The following is a 20,970-nucleotide window of genomic DNA, read 5'->3' as shown; positions in this document are numbered from 1 at the left end:
GAAGTAAATAAATAAAAACGAAAGTAAAAGAAAAATGTTTTCACAAAATGCCTTATTATCGGAAAAAAAATATATTTTTAAATAGTACAAATAATTGGTGTCACCACAATCATATCGACCCATACTATAAAATGAATGCACTATGTATCCCACATGGTCAGACTCAGCGCCATAAAAACAAAACAAAAAAAAAACAAAAGCGGAAAAGCATTTTTAAAATCATTACACAAAGAAAGGAATATAAGTTAATCAATAAGTCCTAGGTACCCCAAAATGGTACCAATGAAAACGACAGCTCGTCCAACAAAAACAAGCCCTCATGAAGCTCTGTCTACGGAAAAATAAAAACATTTTTATTGTGCAACAGTAGAAACACATTAAAATCTATATACATTTGTGATGCCTTAATAGTACTGACCCACAGAATAAAGTTAACATGTCTTTTAAATCAAATGTGGTTATTAACGGTACATACTTCGATTGGGTCACTATTACTAGTGGGGTACCACAGGGGTCAGTATAAGGCCCTATTCTGTTTAATAAATTTTTTAATAAACGTGTAGTGGAATTACACAGTAAATGTAAAGTTATGCACTTGGGGAGAGAAAATACATGTCACCATTACATACTAAATGAGAAAATACTTGGTAAAACTCACATGGAAAGGACTTAGGAATTTTAGTTGACGTAACTGTAGCAATCAGCGTCAAGAAGCTGCTGCCAAGTCAAATAAAATCATGGGGTGCTTCAAAAAAAGGGATAGCTGTACATGAATCTCTAATCAGACTGCACATGGAATATTGTGTACAGTTTTGGGCACCAGTGCACATGAATGATATAGTAAAGCTTGAGCGGCTTCAAAGGTGGTCAACCGAAGTAATAAATGGAATAGGTGGACTATAGTACCCAGAAATATTATCCAAATTAGGGTTATTTATTTTGAAAAGGTCAATACGGAGCTCTATCTAATGATCTATTAAAACCTAGGACTGTAACTACGACAAAGGGGGCATCTTCTACGTCTAGTGGAAAGAAGGTTTTTACACAGACATAGAAGGATATTCTTTAATGCAAGAGCGGTGAGACTATGAATCTTTCTGCCATAGGAGTGGTAAATTCACAAAAGAGCTCAGAACGGACCTGGATTTCTTACTCGAGTGTAATAATATTTCACATTATGGTGACTAGATTTCTTGAGATGTGTTGTGGATACAGGGATTTATTCTGATTGCTATATTTAGAGCAAAGAAGGAATGTTTTCCCTAAGATGAGGAAAATTGGCTTTTGCCTCATGAGCATTTTTTGCCTTCCTCTGGTTAAACATTGCAGGATAATAGGCTGAACTGGATAGATTTATATATTTGTATTTGCCTTATAAACTATGTAAATAAATCCACCAAATAAAGAAAAAAAAGACACGGTCCGCACCGTTGTTCGTAGATTATCATGTCATTTATACCGTGCGGAATGGCAGAATTGCTTTTTTAATTTCTACCCCGCAAATAATATAAAGCTTTTCAATACATATATAAAATACATATATGTACCCCAAAATAGAACATGTAGTACATGTACCCCAAAATAGTTAAAAAATACAACTCCTCCCACAAAAAAACCCAAGTTCTTATATGTCTACGTCGACGGAACAATTAAACAGTTATGGCTCTCAGAAGGAGGTAATGAAAAAACAAAAAATATTTCTGTGTTCTCAAGGCCCAACATGGCTGCATCCTTAGGGTCATTCCACATGTAGTGTAAATACTGCTGACTTTCCGCAACGGATTTCATTGCGGAAAATTTTCAGAATAATACAGTAGCAGCAAAGTGGATGAGATTTGAGCAAATCTCATCCACACGCTGCGTAAATGCTGAGTGGAACAAACGGTCAAAAATTTACCTCCAGAGCAGTTTTTTAATCCGCAGCATGTGAATTGTATTTGCGTAAATGCTGATTATTTGTTGTGGTTTTTCCCCATTGAATTAAATGGCGAGGTAAAACCCACAACAAATAGTAGATGTTGCATTTCTTACGGCATAAAAGCAGCGATTCCGGCCTGCAAAAAACGCTACTCAGATTTTTTTTTTATACTTTCCCAGAATCCTGTGTTTCTTTGTCCAGCCCGGCCTCCTGGGATGATGTTTGATCCCATGTGACCGCTGCAGCCAATCACAGGCTGCAGCGGTCACATGGGATGAAATGTCATTCCAGGAGATAGGGCTGCAGGACGGTGGAGGGGCACGTCATCATGTCTATGTTTTTTTTAAAGCGCAGTTTTCCATAGCAGACATTCCGGTCGAAAAACTGCACCACAACTTGGTGTGGTTTTTTGGCCGGAATTCCCTGCGGCGCACAGGGCGGATACGCTGTGTGCTTTTACGCAGTGTATCTGCCTTATGTGAATATATCCTTAAAGAGGCTCTGTCACCAGATTATAAGTGCCCTATCTCCTACATAATCTGACCGGCACTGTAATGTAGATAACAACATGGTTTTTATTTTTAAAAACTATCATTTTTTAGCAAGTTATGAGCAATTTTTGATTTATGATAATTAGTTTCTTAATGCCCAACTGGGCATTTTTTACCGTTTGACCAAGTTAAAGTATAAGCATCCAAGAAAACCTATCTTCTGTTTGTTTGCTCTTTAGAATTGAGTGCATTTTTTATCAACCCTAAGAAGTCTAGCTACTGGAGCTTTAGAACACTATATCTGCAATTCATATTCGTTCAACTGGAAATAAGCAGAACATTTCCGATCATTTTAAGGAACCAAGGTGGAAAAGAAAACAGCTTTCAGCGAAGTTTCCAAACATTGTGCAGTATTATAGTTACCAAGGAATATATTATAAAGCGGTTTCTTTCAATGACTCCCAACATAAGAGGAGCATAAAAAGTACATATAAAATAATTTCCATTTTTAAGGATGGTAGAGGACTTTAATGTTTATTTATTGTTTGAAAAAATTGATTGAAAACAACTTTTAACTAAAATAAAAACCTTTATCTCAGTCTGAGTACCATAAAGGGGTTGTCTATTTTAGACGACCCCTGTAGATGTAAAACAGCTGGAAGACCCAGGTCATCTGTGTATTATATGTATGGCTCTCCCAGCAGCTACCCCAGGAGATATGCACTCACGTATAGGGAACATAAGAGTTTGTATAAACCTGGCAACGCCTGTAATTTGTAAATGGGATCCCTACTTCAAAACATGTGAATTACCTCATACTAAGATGAATCATGTCTCATTGTGTGGTATCCCCAAATACAGGGTCATGTTATTAAATAGAGGCACTATTATACAACAGTAGACAGTAGAAGACTGGCAAAGAGAGGTTACCAGCAAGTGATAGACAACACTGCTAATAGGTAATCCAATGTGTTTTATTATCCCTTCCATCAACTTGTAGCCAATGATTGTTGATGATAAATGTTATTCCTATGGAACTAAAACAATTATTTCAAAATTATCGAAATCTGTATTGTTGGTTGGAATATTTATTGTATGCATTTTTTACTCATTTTCTAGCTGTTATGCCAACATTTAAATAAAATGCAAATATTGAATCATATATCAAATTATCATCCAAGAACTGATATAACATGTCTTGCAAAAGAATAATATTTCCAATGATGTTGGTAACGATTTTTCCTAAAATATGATTTCATGATAAATGCCCCGTTAATGGAATATTAGATGGAGGAAATATTTGCCCATCTACTAGTAACTTCTTAGCCCAGCTATAACCTTGTCTCTACTGATATAGAAAATCAAAGACAATTCACAATTCTTCAACGGAAAACAATGACTTCCATCTAAGATCAAAGTGGTTTCTTCAACGTAGCCACTTTAGAAGCTTCACAACCGAGTCAACCAGATGTTTTGAAGCCAGACACAGTCAAATTCTAGTTTTCAAAGAACTACGCTTTTCATTTGTTTAGCCTAGTTCTTCTGATAGATTATTGCCCAATTAAATTTTTCACCATATGTGTATTTGTGTGTTAAATCTAACTTGTTGAAGCAATTTGAACATAGGAGGAAACTGATATTCATGTGAAGATGTATAGCTTGGTTCAGAAGGTATTCCTACATGATTACATGTCTAAAATAAGTTGTACATGTTCCTCATAAGTCCATATGTGCCTCTTTTGAACAAAGTGAACGTTTAGTAAATGTAAAGCTCTTTACATGTAGAATTAATATACATAAAAAGTTGAGTAATTTATTATTGCACTGATCCTGATTTACATCTTGTATTACAGTATAGAGCTGCATTCACGCATTAGTTCTGCAAACCTGAAATCTCCCAGCGTGCCTCATTGATCTATAAATCTACAAAAATATTTCTTTGGTGATTTGAATTTTAGAATCTGTGGAAAGTGTAATCTTTAGGCTGTAAAGTACTGTACTGTAAAGTAACCTGATGTAGTGAAAACTGCCTCAGTTCATTAAAAAAGCTCAGATTAGCTGTTAGGAGCATGTCTGTCAACCGGCTTGTAGACTGTTTCCAATGACAACCAGCAGAACTGTAAATGCAGCTCCAGGCTATAATTTAGCAGGTAATTTCCTCAGATTATGTTCTTATTCACCAAAAATATGTTAAAAGGCAAAATAATTATGCAAAACACATGTAGCTGTTTCTCCGAGGAGTTGTCTTGTCATGACAACCCCTTTTAACATTTAGCTGGTCCAGCTTCCGAAAGTTACACCCAACCATACATTTCCCCTTCTGGCCATTCAAATCAATGGCCATCTATATGTGGACAAGTCAGATGTACCAGAGTGCCAGTTGCTTTTACTTAGCGACTCTCCTCTCTAGCTTATAGAGGGTGTCTCACGCTGGCATCCCCATCTTTATGCCCTAATAGAAATTATGGAAAGGCTTTGTCTTAGTGAAATAATATTTTAACTATAATGGGTGCTAGAGCCTATATTGTAGTAAAAATAATAAAACGTACACATCTATTTTATGTAATTGACAAGTATAATTTACAGACACCTGGAAACAATGTTAATAAAAATGTTTTACTTATTTCTTATGCATAATGTAAAATACTATTTCATATATTCTGTACTAATGCTGCCTGCAAAGAAAACACCAGTTCATGTCATCAATTTCATAGGGAGATCAGTAACTAACAAGTCCAGACGTGGTTAACTACAATAATTGATTCCCTTAAGCATAGTACATTAATTGTAAGACAATTAAAATTAACACATCAGACGTGTGAAGTTGGAATCAAACGACTGCAAAGTCTCTGAGAAAACTATACTATTCGTGAGTGCTCTTTTTTCCAGACTGCGACATCTGTTGTTGTTTCTTCTTCATCACAATTATTAACAGCTAAACATTTTTTCACTCTGTTGTCCCACAGTTCCTCTTTCATTTTTTGTTTGTTTTATAGCATATTTTTTTTCAGCAGTATTTTTCTTTGATAGATAAAGACACCTCCACAAAATGTTGATGTATAAACAAAGATAGCTCTTATTTTATGTTGTCTATATCACTTTCTTCTGGGAATATGTTCTTCTAGAAAAGCATGGAAATTACATTTTATACCTTTTAATTTAGTAAAATAATATTTCTGCTAGCAAAATAAGTGAATACAGTAAGGATTCATATAGACCTATTCAATAAATGCCTGACAAAATACATTTCTGAGTGGGTTATCCAAGATTATGAAAAATACTGAAAAGTACCTGTATGTCTCTTAATGATCACCAAGTGATGCCACCATATCTCAGAAGAAAATATTTTTCATTAAGTTACTTTGGGCCTCTATTTTGATGTTAGCCAGACATACTGTGGATGGGATTACTATGATTCCTTTCCCCTATCACAGACATTGCCTCTATTTACAGCTGACTGCATGCCCCTCTATTACAAGGTTTAACGTAGTGTTGTAATTTTTCAATGTCTTCACACACAACATAGATCTGTGAAGCTCAATCCCTCCAGAAGCAGGGAGGGCGGACAGAAGGGAGCGGTGGAGATAAGAGGCATGTGATGTGTAAAAGCCCTTTGACATGGGCCAATGATCGGACAAATAAGCGTTCATACTAACGCTTAATCCCGATCATTTCCATGTGTAAGCAGAAAGATGTGCTGTCGACATGATGCAAATGCATGGAGATGAACAAATTGTATTAACTCGATCTTCCCGACATATACGTCGACATATCCAGTGACATAACAGTGCATATATGTACAGTTATCCAGTTCCCCACTCGAGTCAACAAGTCAACAGCAGCCTGGAGATTTCTTCATAATTTCCTCAGAGAAGAACCCCACAGCCACCCATACGGCATCCCAACTTTCCTCCCTTCAAGATCTTCAAAGCAGCTGGAGTCCCCAGCTGCTTATCTCTACCTGGGGAAGTTAAGTCACTGGAGCTTCCCTGGGATAGCCCCAATGATGTAAGTGTCCATATATGGACACTAGGAATGTAGCTTTCCAAGGCAGAAATAAGTTGCCGGGGACTTTGGCTGCTTTGATGATTTTGAAGGGAGAACAGTTGGGCCAGCTTTGTTCCTGCTTGTGCATGGTGAAGTTTTAATGGTCAGCACAGTGGAATGGAAAGAGGAAGGGTCTGTGATTCTGCAGTGATGCTCCCTCCCTCACTCTCTGAGTTTTGGGTGATGGGATCCTGGGAAGAAATAGTGTCCAGTGGCAGAATCCTAGCACACTTCCTCCCTCTGTCCTAAATCCAGGTTATTCTACTTATGATGGGTTATCTACAGCTGTGAAAGCTCTGGTGAGGACTGTCCATATACGGACAGTTACATCACTGAAGCTTCCCAGATGTATACATTTAATGGAGGCCTGTGACATAAAGTGGCATGCATCACCGATAGGCTAATATAGCATCCATTAAACATATACATTTTCTTACTGGATGCCTCTAGCCAGCAAAAAAATGGTTTACCCGACATATACCGCCCGAAGGAGCCAAAAGGACACTCTTTTGGCCTCCATTGCTATATTGGGAGCCTATGGGTTTGATGAATGGATATAGCAATAACCAAATTGACTTCTGTGGTGCACTACAGTGGTACTTCGCATTCCTACACTATTTACAAATAGCGTACAGCACCGTGGCACGCTATGCTGTTTTAAAAAAAAACTGAATTACCCCTATAAGGAGTAGTAATCTTTCTTTGTGTGGTCTGTTTGGTAGGAAGTTCCCAAAATGATTGCGCTGTTGGCTAGCAACAAACACTGTAGTCAACAGGTGACTACATGGTATCTCCTTGCTCCTTTGTAGACCAGTCCAATCAAGTGCCCGTCTACAGAAGCAATTAAGGTGGGTAACCGTAATGCCACAGTACTTCCACACCCATAATTTTAGAATATATATATTAGATGTGAAAGCAGGGAGCTCTAGTGGTATAACGTGTATCTCTGTCCAGGAGATTCCCCTCACATCTTGCGGCTGTATGTTTCCAAAAATCTATTAAATTACACAAATCATTAATTGGACTGATTTGCTGCATTCTAGCTCAGAAAATCTGTGTGTATAATACATGTATGTTAACGGACTGTGATGCAGTTCTGCTGCTAATAAATGACATAATTGTTAACCTAGGAGTGAGACACTGTGCTGTCCTGGGAACATAAGACATTAGGGAGTCCTACGCTTGAATGATAATTTTGCACTGGGCCTAATAATGTCTTAATTACAACAGTTACTTGGATGAAGAAACATTTTAGAGGAATTACAAATAAATGCAAATATTCCCATAAAGACTCTATAACTTATGAATATAACATTAATATTAGCATTATTTCATTTTATATACTTTATTTATGCTCTGTTACGTTGAAGCAAGCCACGTTACAGTTGTTGTCTGCATGTTAAAAGTGTCAATTCTTTTTCATATGCCTAGTATGTAATCGGAGGGAACAACTTACCTGTTTCCAATATAAATAATGGGCCTCAGTATTACAATTCCCCAACACAAATGTCAGTATGGGGGGTATATCCGAAGTATTGTGATTTACATATTTATGGATTCGTAAGGATAGAAAAATAGCAAGTGTACTTAGTCTACTTATTCTACTGTGCACTGATCTTGAAGAAAAGTCCTAAAGGATTGTCTTTAACCCCTTCCCCTGCATGTATTCTGGGCCCTAATGACCAAGCATTTTTTTTTAGTTTTTCCATTGTCACAATTCAAAGAGCTATAACTTTTTTATTTTCACGCGGACATTGCTGTATGAGGACTTGTTTTTTGCAGGATGAGTTGTATTTATTAACTGTTATTAACTTTTTTTGGGGGGGATATATAAAAAAAAAGCAATTTAGCAATTGGTCTTTGCATTTTACTTTAACGCCGTTTACCATGCAGCGTAAATATTATGCTACCTTTATTCTATGGGTCAGTATGATTACGGTGATACCAAATATGTATGAGGGCTTGTTTTTTGTGGGATTTCATTGCTACCATTTTGGGGTACATGGGACTTATTGATTAACCTTTTATTTTTTTGGGGGGGAATAGAAAAAAATAGCAATTTTGACGTTGTTTTTAGAGGGGGTTTTGTATGGCGTTCACCTTGCGGTTTAAATAATATGCTAACTTTATTTTTTGGGTTATTACGATTGCGGGGATACCATATATATTTAGTTTCTATTTTATTTTTACACTTTTACTAAATAAACCCATTTTTTATGGGAAAAAAACGGTTTTATTTTTTTGCGTGTACCTTTTTATTATTTTTTAATTCACATTCATTATTTTTTAGTCCCACTAGGGACTTCACTTTGCAATCGAAGATATAATGCTTTGGTACACTTAGTATTCAAAAGCATTGCTGCCTGTCAGAATAAAACTGACAGTCATCTATTAGGCCATGCCTCTGACACGGCCTAATAGGCATATTGCATGGGCAGGCTTGGGGGCCTTTGTTAGGCCACAGGCTGCCATGGCACCCCATCGCATTTGCGGGCCACCGATGGGTGACAGAGGGAGGTCCCTCCCTCTTTAAACTACTCAAATACAGCAGTAGCTAATGACTGCAGCATTTGAGGGGTTAAACAGTCACGATTGAAGTAAACTTTGATTGCACCATTGGAGCAGGAGCCCGGTTGTCATCAGTTAGCAAAACTACTTTATTAAGGACCAGCCTAACTGCCCTACTGTGGGATATAAGACCTTCTCCTTCTTACTTGACTGCATTACAAGTTTCGGATAAAGCCTAGGAACAACTTTTGCATACCTGTCCAAAAAATGCAAGCTGCCCTCTTAAACTAACCTCATTAGAAATTCTTGAAAACAATATCCTTAATTTGAATTTAATAGACTGAAAGACCAAAGTGGGTTTTACACTGGGCGATTATCGTGCAGACGAGCATGTTGATGATAATTGCACTGTGTAAACAGGGGAATGATCAGCAGATGAACGAGCAAACGCTCGATCATCTGCTGGTCGTATAGTTTTAAAACAGTAAAATATTATCGGCGCGCTACTGGCATGATATTAATGTATGGGGACGAGCTCGTCCCCATCCATAGCTCTGTGTGATAGGATAAAACGAGCGCCAATCAATGATGTCTCGTTGATCGGCACTCACTGCACCTGACGAATTTCGGCCAGTGTAAAAGGCCCTTAAGGGAATAAACACAATACATGATCTACGGCCCAGCAGTAGATATAAATTTCCTCTACTTGCGACGGAAATACCAGATTTCAAATAGGGACTTTTTACAATTTTTACAAATCTGTGACTTTTTACTAAAAGTCTTTAACAATCAACTCTAGTGCCATAAAGCACCTAAATAAACCGACTTCAAAAGTCAGAGGCATCTCTTTTTATAACATTTTGAGAGTTATGTCCACAATTGCGGACAATCTCCCTATGTGTAAATGGGAGAAGCATCTACAAAAAAGTATCTTCTTAACATAATGTCAAACTTGTTTCCAAATCATTAAAAAAAAAACATTCTATTGCTCTTACCAACAAAAAAGCTGTGATTAAAACTTAGCTGCGGTCGTAATATACCCCTACCAGGCTACAACATTTTTTTCTTCTTGTCCAATGTCTTGGAGGAATTATGGGCATGTGGAATCCCTCTTCCTCATCCTATGGGAGTTCAACTTCTTTGGCACGCAATTAATACTATTACAAAAAAACCTAACAACCAACGGCTGACCCTAATGCCGATCCAAGCCCTACTGTTCATTGGGATAGGTGCTTTTTCTCGTAAGCACTGGACTGTGATTACCAACCACTTAGCGTCCAGTAAAAAAAAATTTATACATTAAATGTATACTTTTTTAACATTGGAATCTATGTGCAACGGATGGCTAACAGACGGACGGAGGCATCCATTGAAAGTATACGTTTTTATATGTTTGTTTAATATCTCACTCTTGGGATATGTCTGGTTTAGAGATAAGTAAAGGAAGGACACATCTTTACTCTACATGTGCAAAGAATTGCAATATTGCTTGCTCCTATGGTGTTTTTTTTCAGGTATTTTTTCTAAACTATTTACTGTTTTAACCCTATTATTTCATATTTTATGTGATTAATCACAGTTATAGGGTTAGCAAAGAGATTTGCCATGATCTACTACAAAGCAATCAATTTGGGGATTGAGCTACCCTTGCCGATCGAACACATATTCATGAGCTGTCAATATAGCAAGTCCCATATGCTACAATATACTGCAGAGCGGGTGATCAATCACTACAATTTCAGTAGCGCACTCATGCTACTAAGGATCACTTGTAAAATTTAGGCTTCTTAGATATAAAATGAAGCTCCGTTTGGAGACAGTTTAACTAATACATTTCTAAATAATCTTTCCACATTATATTCCCTAACGCAATGACATCATTGGTAACAAGCCTTCTACAAGTGGGAGCAATTCTAAAACTAAAGTCCGTGAGCTCACCAAGAGAGTCACTATGAGAAGATTCCCTTCCCAAACAAACATATGTAGGACGTTTAACATGATTAAAATGTCACTTTTGAAAAACCGACGTGAATAAAATTCTTTGCTTCCAGACTGTCGTAAGACCATTCAGGGTATATACACCACAATGCTTTATTTCCTCAATAATATTCAGTATTCTGTTGTCATAAATATTTACTTACACCAAAACATATTTATTGATGAAAAAGATAACTCTTTGCAAGGGTAAGATAATAAAATACAGGTTTCCACCTGGGGAAGTTATGATGGACGATTTTTACAACTGACACAGATCAGGGTGTTGTTAGCACTGCAGCTTTTGATGTATGTCAGGAAAATTGGTTGTCTTGAAAGTAATCCTGCCGGCTTGTAAATTACTGCAAGGATACTGAACCAAAATGACAGTATCTTCAATTCAAAAGCTGGTTATTCCGTCACAAACCGGTATGAATCCGATGTTGTGACACATGGGAAGACGACGTCTCACACGTATGTGCAGAATCCTTGAGCAACTGGCTAATGCATTCTGTGTGTAGTGCTGTGAATGATCCCTTGTGAATTATGCTTTAAATAACCTCTTCTATGTAGCATCTAAACATCTCAAGGTTCAATGTTTCCTACTGGGAATAATCTAAAGCTAAACAGACTCTTCTACTGGGATTACACACGCTCTTAATTTAATTCTCTCCTGACATTTGACCAATTATTTATTATGTTGATGTGAAGAACGATGTAAAGTTAGACCATATTTTCACACCTCTTAATTTAATACAACAATGTCAGGTAAATGGTGTTAAAACAAATTTAACCCGTTGAATGCTTTGAGACGCAAAAAGGAACCTTCTTTATCACCATATGAAATTGTATACAGTACAAATGCTTAAGAACATAGATATAAAAAGAATAGCAAAAATGTGGAGAAATACCCAAAAAATAATATCAAAATACCTTTTTTTGTCAGGTTCCTAAAACTTTAATTTAGTTTTTTCTTAATTATATCTGTCTCAGAAAAATCTGGGTAGCAGTTGAGGTCGATATTAAAGATTCCACAAGGTTTATCACTCAACATTCCCAAATTTTAAGTGGCAGATCTGCCCAATTATGCATGAATACATATGCCCCTACATATACAAACTTAACTAGGCAGAATTGGCATTTTTATGTCTGGGAAAGCTGAGTGGCAATGCCATGGGAACTGTAATGGTGGACAAAATTGGTCTGGATGTCTCTCTTGAAGTAAATAATATTACCAGTTATGTTATCTGGATCAGTGTTATTTTCTATAGTTTCTAAGCCAAGTACTCGCTACTCAAATAAATTACATCTCAGTATCCCAAGGCTATGATCATACACTGTGCTGCCCATTAAAAGCTTAGAGTAAGGACAATGTCTGTATCCCCTAGAGATGTGGTGTGCACCCCCTGGGGTACACATACCATAGGTTGAGAACCTATGACCTAGATTACTCCAAAAAGTTCCAGGAAATTATTGCTGTATTTGGAGACAGATGAAAAAAATTGGCGTCTACCTCAGTTTTTTATGTCTTCCCCTGGATCAAAACTACATGATAAGGCCGGATTCACACGAGCGTGTTGAGTCCGTGATATATGGTCCGTATGTCGGCAGTATTTCCCGGACTGAGCACACTGCAGGGAGCCAGGCTCTTATCGTCATTGTTATCTATGACACTATGGGTCAACGCCTCGCTGCGGGAAAACTGTCCCGTACTGAAAACATGTTTTCAGTACGGGACAGTAGTTCCGTGGAGAGGCAGGGACGCCTAGCGTCATAGATGACGATGATCCTAGGAGGCCGGCTCCCTGCACTGTGTTCGGTCCGGGAAATATGGCCGACCTGCGGACCGTATATCACGGACTGAACACGCTCGTGTGAATCCGGCCTAATAGGTAGAATTAGATGATCTAATGTCTTTTCTCAACCTTACTATTTTACTATGTTTCCCTGCTTTCTTAGAAATAGATTGATAGATGTAGCAGAGTGGAAATGGTCATTGAGCTGTTTTCTTTTTTTTTTTGGATAACTACAGATTACAACAGATTGTACATTGTGATATCACGGAACATTGTGCTAAATTACAAAATAAGTAATGCTGCGTTTTCAGCTAGGGAAATAGTGGATTCAATTTTCAACAAACTGAACAACTCAATAATTTTATATTATACTACTTGTAAAGAAGGAGGTAACATGTTTGCATGTAACTGGCCACCACAGGGTTATTTTCTGGAGTAAGGACAATAAAACCTTGCAATAAGCCTGAGTGGCCAGAAATTTTTATTGTAGTTCTGGATGAACTGGACCATGGATTATAGTCTCACGTTTAATGTCTAAGCCTGGTCTCTGCAACTTCAAAAGATGGGCAAATGGATATCTCCTTATTCCAGTCTAAGGGATCAGAGTGATGTGAATAAAGGGTGAATCACCCATTTAATATTCTTGGTCTTTCTCCCTTACTTCCTCACTGTCCATTCACAAACCCCTCATTTACCTAATGTACTAGTGGTCAGCTCTGGAATCCTGAACCAAGGACTAAGGGTATGCAAATATGAATTAGACATTAAATTGTGGTTCACATTGTGGGGGTTAAATTAAAGTCTGAGGTTGTATCCCTTGTTCATTCCTACCCTCAAGGAAGCAGAAGTGTTTAGGTCTTTCTGTTAATTCTGCCTTTTATTTTGTAACTGTTTTGCTTGTTTTGTGTCATCATATTTTGCCTCTTTTTGTATTTTTGTAATCATTGTACTTTTTATATTACAGCTTAAAAATCGTGTGTTAACGCTTTGATTGCTGGACAGAAGTTTGTGTGTTAGGAACTTATTGGCCCTGAACTCGGTAGGTGGTGGCAGTGAGTTGTGCGTCTGCGTTTGACTGTGTTGGGGTGTGATTTTTGCTGAATTTGCAAACTGAGTGGAAACGGAGGGCAAGATATAAGTGGAAATAGATTCATTCATCACATGCTAGGAAGGTGTGTACGTGACAGTACTATCACCATTCAAACAAATCAACGTGGTGGGAAGATCACAATATTCATTATATATTTATAGTTTTAATTTTTTTTAATAAATAACAGAAGCACTGGATGACAAAAAAACATTAAACATTTTAGATAGTACAAAAGCAGAATAAGAACATTTTGTAACAATTTTAGTCTCATAGTAAAAAAATAAAAAATAAAAAAATATATATATATAGTTGAGAAAAAATTATTGAATATGAAAATGTTTAAAAAAAATTGGAGCATACATGTATTGAAGATTTAATCTACATATTATATCAGGTCATTTTTAAAGATATACCTGTTCTTCCAATACACTGACTTTAGGTTTCTAGAAGCTATTTGATTTAGTGATGCTCTACAGCAAATGCTGCTTAAAAAAGTAAACCCCCTGCCGAACATGTAATTGTCGTTTGGTTTACATGGGAGTCACAAGCTGATGCGACACTGTACCAGCAGCTGCTAAATGTTTGAGCTCGCTATTAAAATGCTTGTTGTACCAGACAAAGTGGCCTTACGGTTGAGCACGCACACAAATTAGTCTTTACTCAGCCTACCATGACATGTTCACTTGTGACAGCCAGGTTCTATAGATTCTAAAGGATGAACTTTAAATCTACTTCCATTTCTGCTAGTTTGTTTGTTTTAGATTGATGAGATTAATTCACTTAGTTTCTTTAATATTGTTCAGACAAGAGAGCTTCTGAGTGATGGAACTCTATAAAATGTGCAAAATACAAAATAAAAGGTGTCCTCTCCAAACTTATGAATGTGTTTTAAAGGAAGTTTGCCAGTAGAACAGATCCCTTTCCATGAGGGCATCTTCATGATACACTAATAAACCTAAGCTACTGTATGAGGTGTGGATTCTATACTACCCTCGAATGAAACCCCTCACCTCTCAGCAAGGACTCCCAATCACACAAAAGAGCCTAATGGCACTCATTTGAAACAACTAAAGGGGGTTTTACACTGGGCAATTATCGGGCAGACAAGCATTCATATAACGCTCGTTGACGATAATTGCCCAGTGTAAACAGGGCATCAGCAGATGAACGAGCAAATGCTCGATCATCTGCTGGTCGCATAGTTTTCAAAAAGTAAAATATTATCATTGTCGGCAGCACTTCTCCCTGTGTAAATAGTGAGAGACGTGCTGCCAACATGATAATAATGTATGGGGATGAGCGAGTGGAGTAACGACAGCTCATCCCTATCTATAGCTCCGTGTGACAGGAGCAAACAAGCGCCAATCAACAATCTCTTGTTGTGTAATAGGGCCGGTGTAATAGGGCCTTAGCTGGGCAAAAGGACAATGCATGTATAATATATATATATATATATATATATATATATCGCTCACTGTTTGTGTTAACCCATTATGGGAACTTCTTAGGGCTATTATTAGGTAAAAACTAAAAATCACAAAAAATTATCTCAAATAATAATTTACAAAGAAGTGACTATCTTATCTTAATTACTCCATCCTCTAGATAGTTTAGTTTAAAGAGGTTGTCTCAGGAGAGACATTGAGGGCATAGCTTATCATACAGTATCTATACCATCGGTGTCCGTCAGGCTCCCTTTAAATCAGAACTAAGCTATAGACAATATGGATGAGGGAATATATATAGATTTTTTTTACAGCATATATAAAATAATAGTATATGCAAGAAGAAGAAGGCTGAGATGACTTGATTTGCAGCTATATAGCACAGACCATTAACACCGATGCAATGTACAGCAGTTCTTTCTACAAGTATAACAAACCTTTGACTCAAATGTTATGTAGGATCCATGATATCATGATCTGATGTTTCTATAAAATTTGTAACTACTTTATTTAAAAATGTCATATTGCTTATCACTGTTCTATAAGGCCGGGTTCCCACAGGTGGGATATGCTGCGTAAAAACTGTGCAGCATATCTGACCTGGAACCCGCAGCACCTTTGGTCCGAAAAACCACACCGCATTATGGTGCGTTATTTCTAGCGGAATTTCTAACGCTCATACTTGTGCCCTCCGTCTTTTCTGCGCGTAGTCCGGCCTCCTACGATTAAGTTACAGGCCATGTGACGCTGCAGCTGGGGATTGGCTGCAGTGGTCACATGGGATGAAACGCCATCCTAGGAGGCCGGACTGCAGGAAGAAGGAGAGCGTTCTGGGTACGTTTTTTTTCCTCGGATTTGCGATTATTACGGCGTAATCGCTGCGATTACACCCCAAAAGTCAGAACACTTGGCTTTCTGTTGCGGGTTTTTCATCACCATTGAATTCAATGGGGAAAACAGAAAATCAAAACAGAAAATCAACAAAAACGCAGCATAAATTGACATGCTGCAGAATTTAATTCTGCACTGCAGGTAAATTTATTAACGTTTACGCTTTTTATTTTTTTTTCTGTGTTGGCGTGGAGTTTTCAAAATCTCATCCACTTTGCTGCTATTGTAAATGCTGTGGAATTTCCGCACACAATTCCGTTTACGCTACATGGGAACTTGGCCTAAGAAGGAGACAAGACTGATCTTAGGTCCATATTATAATTCATTATAGTTCAATTTGCTGGCTAAAAGTTTCTTTAGTGCACCATGATGCAAAGTTACCTGAAGGTCTATGGAAATCCAAGGTAATACATTGTGATATCATGGTGCATCATGTCAAGTGTCAAATTTTGTATGATAATAGTTCATTCATTGCCAACTTCAAAGTGCTTGTCTAAAATGACGCCTCTTATGTACAATATGTAGCCACAAGTGCAACTATTTTTCCGCTGCAAATTCGCAACGAATCAGCAGCAACATTTTCATATTTGACAGATAATTCCGACATGGCAGATATCACAGCAGACTTGCCGCAGTTTTCAGCCTTTGCATCGCAAAGGCTGAAATCCTCAGTGAAATTCCGCTGCTTCTCCGCAACAGACTGTGCGTGCTGTGTAGTAAAAATTCTGTATTGCAGCGTAAATTCCGCACTGTTACTTTCCGCAATGTCTGACCTAAGTTACCTAAAAATGGATAGAAACCAATTAAAAAAACAGCTGCTGCGGATTTCCACTCTGGACTGTCTGCAGCGGAATTCAACAGCAATTGTGCCCTAAGGATGTTGTCTAGGGATAGGTGTGCAGTATTGTCTATTTTCTTACACTAAAGGTTAAGAAGAAAATGGAGTCATTGAACAGATAGAGCAATAAAGACTGGTATTAATTCACTGCTATCATAGCGTACTTCACTACGCAGTCATAATCAAATATAACTCACGTATGTCACTAAAGACTTGCATTCTTGTCTGTGGTTACAGATAAAGAGACGTTGATTGACTTGTTACTGGTAGACATGGGTTCGTTTCATGTTACTTAAAGAGGCTCTGTCACCAGATTTTGCAACCCCTATCTGCTATTGCAGCAGATAGGCGCTGCAATGTAGATTACAGTAACGTTTTTATTTTTAAAAAACGAGCATTTTTGGCCAAGTTATGACCATTTTTGTACTTATGCAAATGAGGTTTGCAAAAGTCCAAGTGGGTGTGTTTAAAAGTACAAGTCCAAGTGGGTGTGTATTATGTGCGTACATCGGGGCGTTTTTAATACTTTTACTAGCTGGGCGCTCTGATGAGAAGTAACATCCTCTTCTCTTCACAACGCCCAGCTTCTGGCAGTGCAGATATGTGACGTCACTCACAGGTCCTGCATCGTGTCGGCCACATCGGCACCAGAGGCTTCAGTTGATTCTGCAGCAGCCTCGACGTTAGCAGGTAAGTCAATGTAGCTACATCGACTTACCTGCAAACGCTGATGCTGCTGCAGAATCAACTGAAGCCTCTGGTGCCGATGTGGCCGTCACGATGCAGGACCTGTGAGTGACGTCACAGATCTGCACTGTCACAAGCTGGGCGTTCTGAAGAGAAGAGGATGTTACTTCTCATCAGAGCGCCCAGCTAGTAAAAGTATTAAAAACGCCCCGATGTACGCACATAATACACACCCACTTGGACTTGTACTTTTAAACACACCCACTTGGACTTTTGCAAACCTCATTTGCATAAGTACAAAAATGGTCATAACTTGGCCAAAAATGCTCGTTTTTTAAAAATAAAAACGTTACTGTAATCTACATTGCAGCGCCTATCTGCTGCAATAGCAGATAGGGGTTGCAAAATCTGGTGACAGAGCCTCTTTAACACTCATCAGGTTAGAATACCCAGTGGCTTAATATTATGAGACATACGTATACTTATATAAGAATTCATTAAACGGGATGTATAATATTGTTTACTGTTATAATAGCTGACCCTTAGCTACAGCATTAGACCAAGTTCACATGATGGATATAATAGTATATACTGTTGCACTGCATCAGAATTCAGAAAATGAATTATTGATGCCTTCAATCCTCCATGGAGGATGATTTAGAAATACTAAGACCAATATCATCTGATCGTTTAACGCTGAGCTACCCTTCCCTGTTAGAATACTAAGTGCTAGCGGTTCTGGTATTTTTATTTATATTAGTCTCTATGAATACAGGATACAAGTATTGCACTATTGTACCAGCGGTATGTGGAGTAGGTTCATGCAAACACACCGAGAACTGATGATCCCATCTATCTGATGCAAAAATATTAAAACTGAACCCATAATAGATCAATAGGGGCAATAGATCTATCTGGAGCCAGGCTGCAGTGCTTTCATAGATACCCCAACACATATCTATTGCACCCTATCTTTCCTTTGCATATAATGTTATATTTATGTGTATAGATATAGAAGAGCTGAATTTATAATTTTACTGTTTCTTCTGTATGCTGTTGATACCTGTCATTCTATGGAAAATGACAGATAATACTCTAAAGTTTTAAAATTCTTCTTTGCGAGAATAAAAATACAATGTCAAGTTTGTGTAATTATTATATGCTAGCACATATTATATGATATGACTTATGTTTTTGCAGTGGTGATTTTCGGTAGATTGGAGGCTATTACCCCTGGATATATGGATATGACAATTGTTTTGGGCCATTTTGCTTAGTTTCTAAGCGATAACAAAGATTATGTTTTAATGGGTTAGGCTGGGTTCACACTACCTATTTTCAGGCGTAAACGAGGCGTATTATGCCTCGTTTTACGCCTGAAAATAGGGCTACAATACGTCGGCAAACATCTGCCCATTCATTTGAATGGGTTTGCCGACGTACTGTGCAGACGACCTGTAATTTATGTGTCGTCGTTTGACAGCTGTCAAACGACGACGCGTAAATGGACTGCCTCGGCAAAGAAGTGCAGGGCACTTCTTTGCCACGTAATTTGAGCTGTTCTTCATTGAACTCAATGAAGCACAGCTCAAGATTTACGAGCGTCTCAGACGGCTCGCAAAATGCGAGGAGGAGCATTTACGTGTGAAACGAGGCAGCTGTTAACAGTCTGTCTTTTCACACGTAAATGCCTCTCATCGTGTGAACATACCCTTAGGATTGTGCTGCAGTAAAAGTATTGTGCATCATTCTTTTCTCTGATATATGTACAGTATGTATTTCATATAGAATTGTATGAATGGCACCTGCAAATATAATAGTCCACTAGTGGATCTAAAGGGCAATGATAAGGAAATACTTTTACCTTGATATACTCTTCATATATTATATATATCTCTAGTTCATGGATATATTCTTTATATACTTGATGTCTCACTTGTTCCTTGCTTTATATATATATATATATATATATATATATAAAATGTATAAACATATTATCAATATATTCATAAATATAGGAAATATGAGAAACATATATAATCCAATACAAAGAGAATACCAAAAGACAAAATGATTCAATCTCTGAGATACATTTATAACACAGAGCATGGGCTTTAATAAATAATCTAAAACCCAGATATTATCCTGTTTTTAAAGAGATAATCATTGGTCTTTAATGGCCCTCATGCAAAAGATCATCATTCACCTTACACTCTATACAGAAATCGATGGTCAGATTCATAGAACTCATAAGCTGTACATTAACCTATAGCCGTTTAATTAGGTGGTAAACAATTGGTTTTGTAGATGAGGCTTTGACTGTGATATTTGCTAAGTTCACCATTATTCAGCGCGCTGTAAATAGAGCTACAATTTGATAATGGCTCACATAGCTTTAGGCACAGATTTAAAGCATTAAAGGATAATGTACGACTTATTAGATTAGCCTATGCCGTGATCATTTAGTGTCCTAGAAATGATTATTAGTGATAGAATTTCCTTTTGACTGTCTATGCAGAATTGTGTTAGAGAATGACCTATTTTTCCATAAAATACACAGAAATAGCATTTGGCACAACATGATATTTTACTAGGTTTTCATAGTACTACAGGTTAATCTACTACATTACCTTAACTCAGCTGTAAATGTAAATCATACAACATGGTGATCGGCAATATGATCTGATTTTCATAAATCAAAGAGAGGCTTTCAGAAAATATGGCATAATATCAGATAACATGCAGTGACTTCAGTTTTAATTTTACAAATCCATTAAAGTCCATTTCCTTTAATGTGGGCAAATAAACACTTTATAATAAGCATGTATTCTATAAAAACACTTAGAAAAGTTAATGAAAAGATTTTAATAAAAATCATTCACATGTGATATATTATTCACCTTTAATAGACTATTACTGTAGGATTTGAAAGGATTAAAGGTACTTCTTTTCACATCACATGGATATTGTTACATCTGCAATGTGCGCTAACTCAGCAGGCACTAAGCTCCCGCTTTTATTTAGATTGGCTATACAGTGAGTAAATGTACAACCAAGAACATTTCTAATTTATTTCCATTAACTATTTTTCTACTTAATTTTACTTTGTTATTAAATATCCTGTTATTACCTGGAAACTACCAACAATCTGCTGTTTATGGATCTGCAATCCAAATTGTGTCTCTGTTTAGTAGTTTGCAATGTGGTGTACTGTGATGCAATGAATGGGCTGTGGTTCTTCAGTGAATGGACTGATTTATAATCCCCCTTAAGGCTATGTTCACA

The 20,970-nt window shown here is 37.3% G+C and overlaps 1 protein-coding gene across 3 annotated transcripts in view; it reads right to left on the bottom strand.

The window, feature by feature from the left end:
* The window catches only part of PCDH17 (protocadherin 17), a 161,578-nt gene that overhangs the window by 47,397 nt on the left and 93,211 nt on the right, over positions 1-20,970 (bottom strand). The window lies entirely within an intron of this gene.

The sequence above is a fragment of the Rhinoderma darwinii genome, chromosome 2 (assembly GCF_050947455.1).
Source record: "Rhinoderma darwinii isolate aRhiDar2 chromosome 2, aRhiDar2.hap1, whole genome shotgun sequence".
Classification (NCBI taxonomy): domain Eukaryota; kingdom Metazoa; phylum Chordata; class Amphibia; order Anura; family Rhinodermatidae; genus Rhinoderma; species Rhinoderma darwinii.
This window is presented reverse-complemented; position numbering and strand designations above follow the sequence as displayed.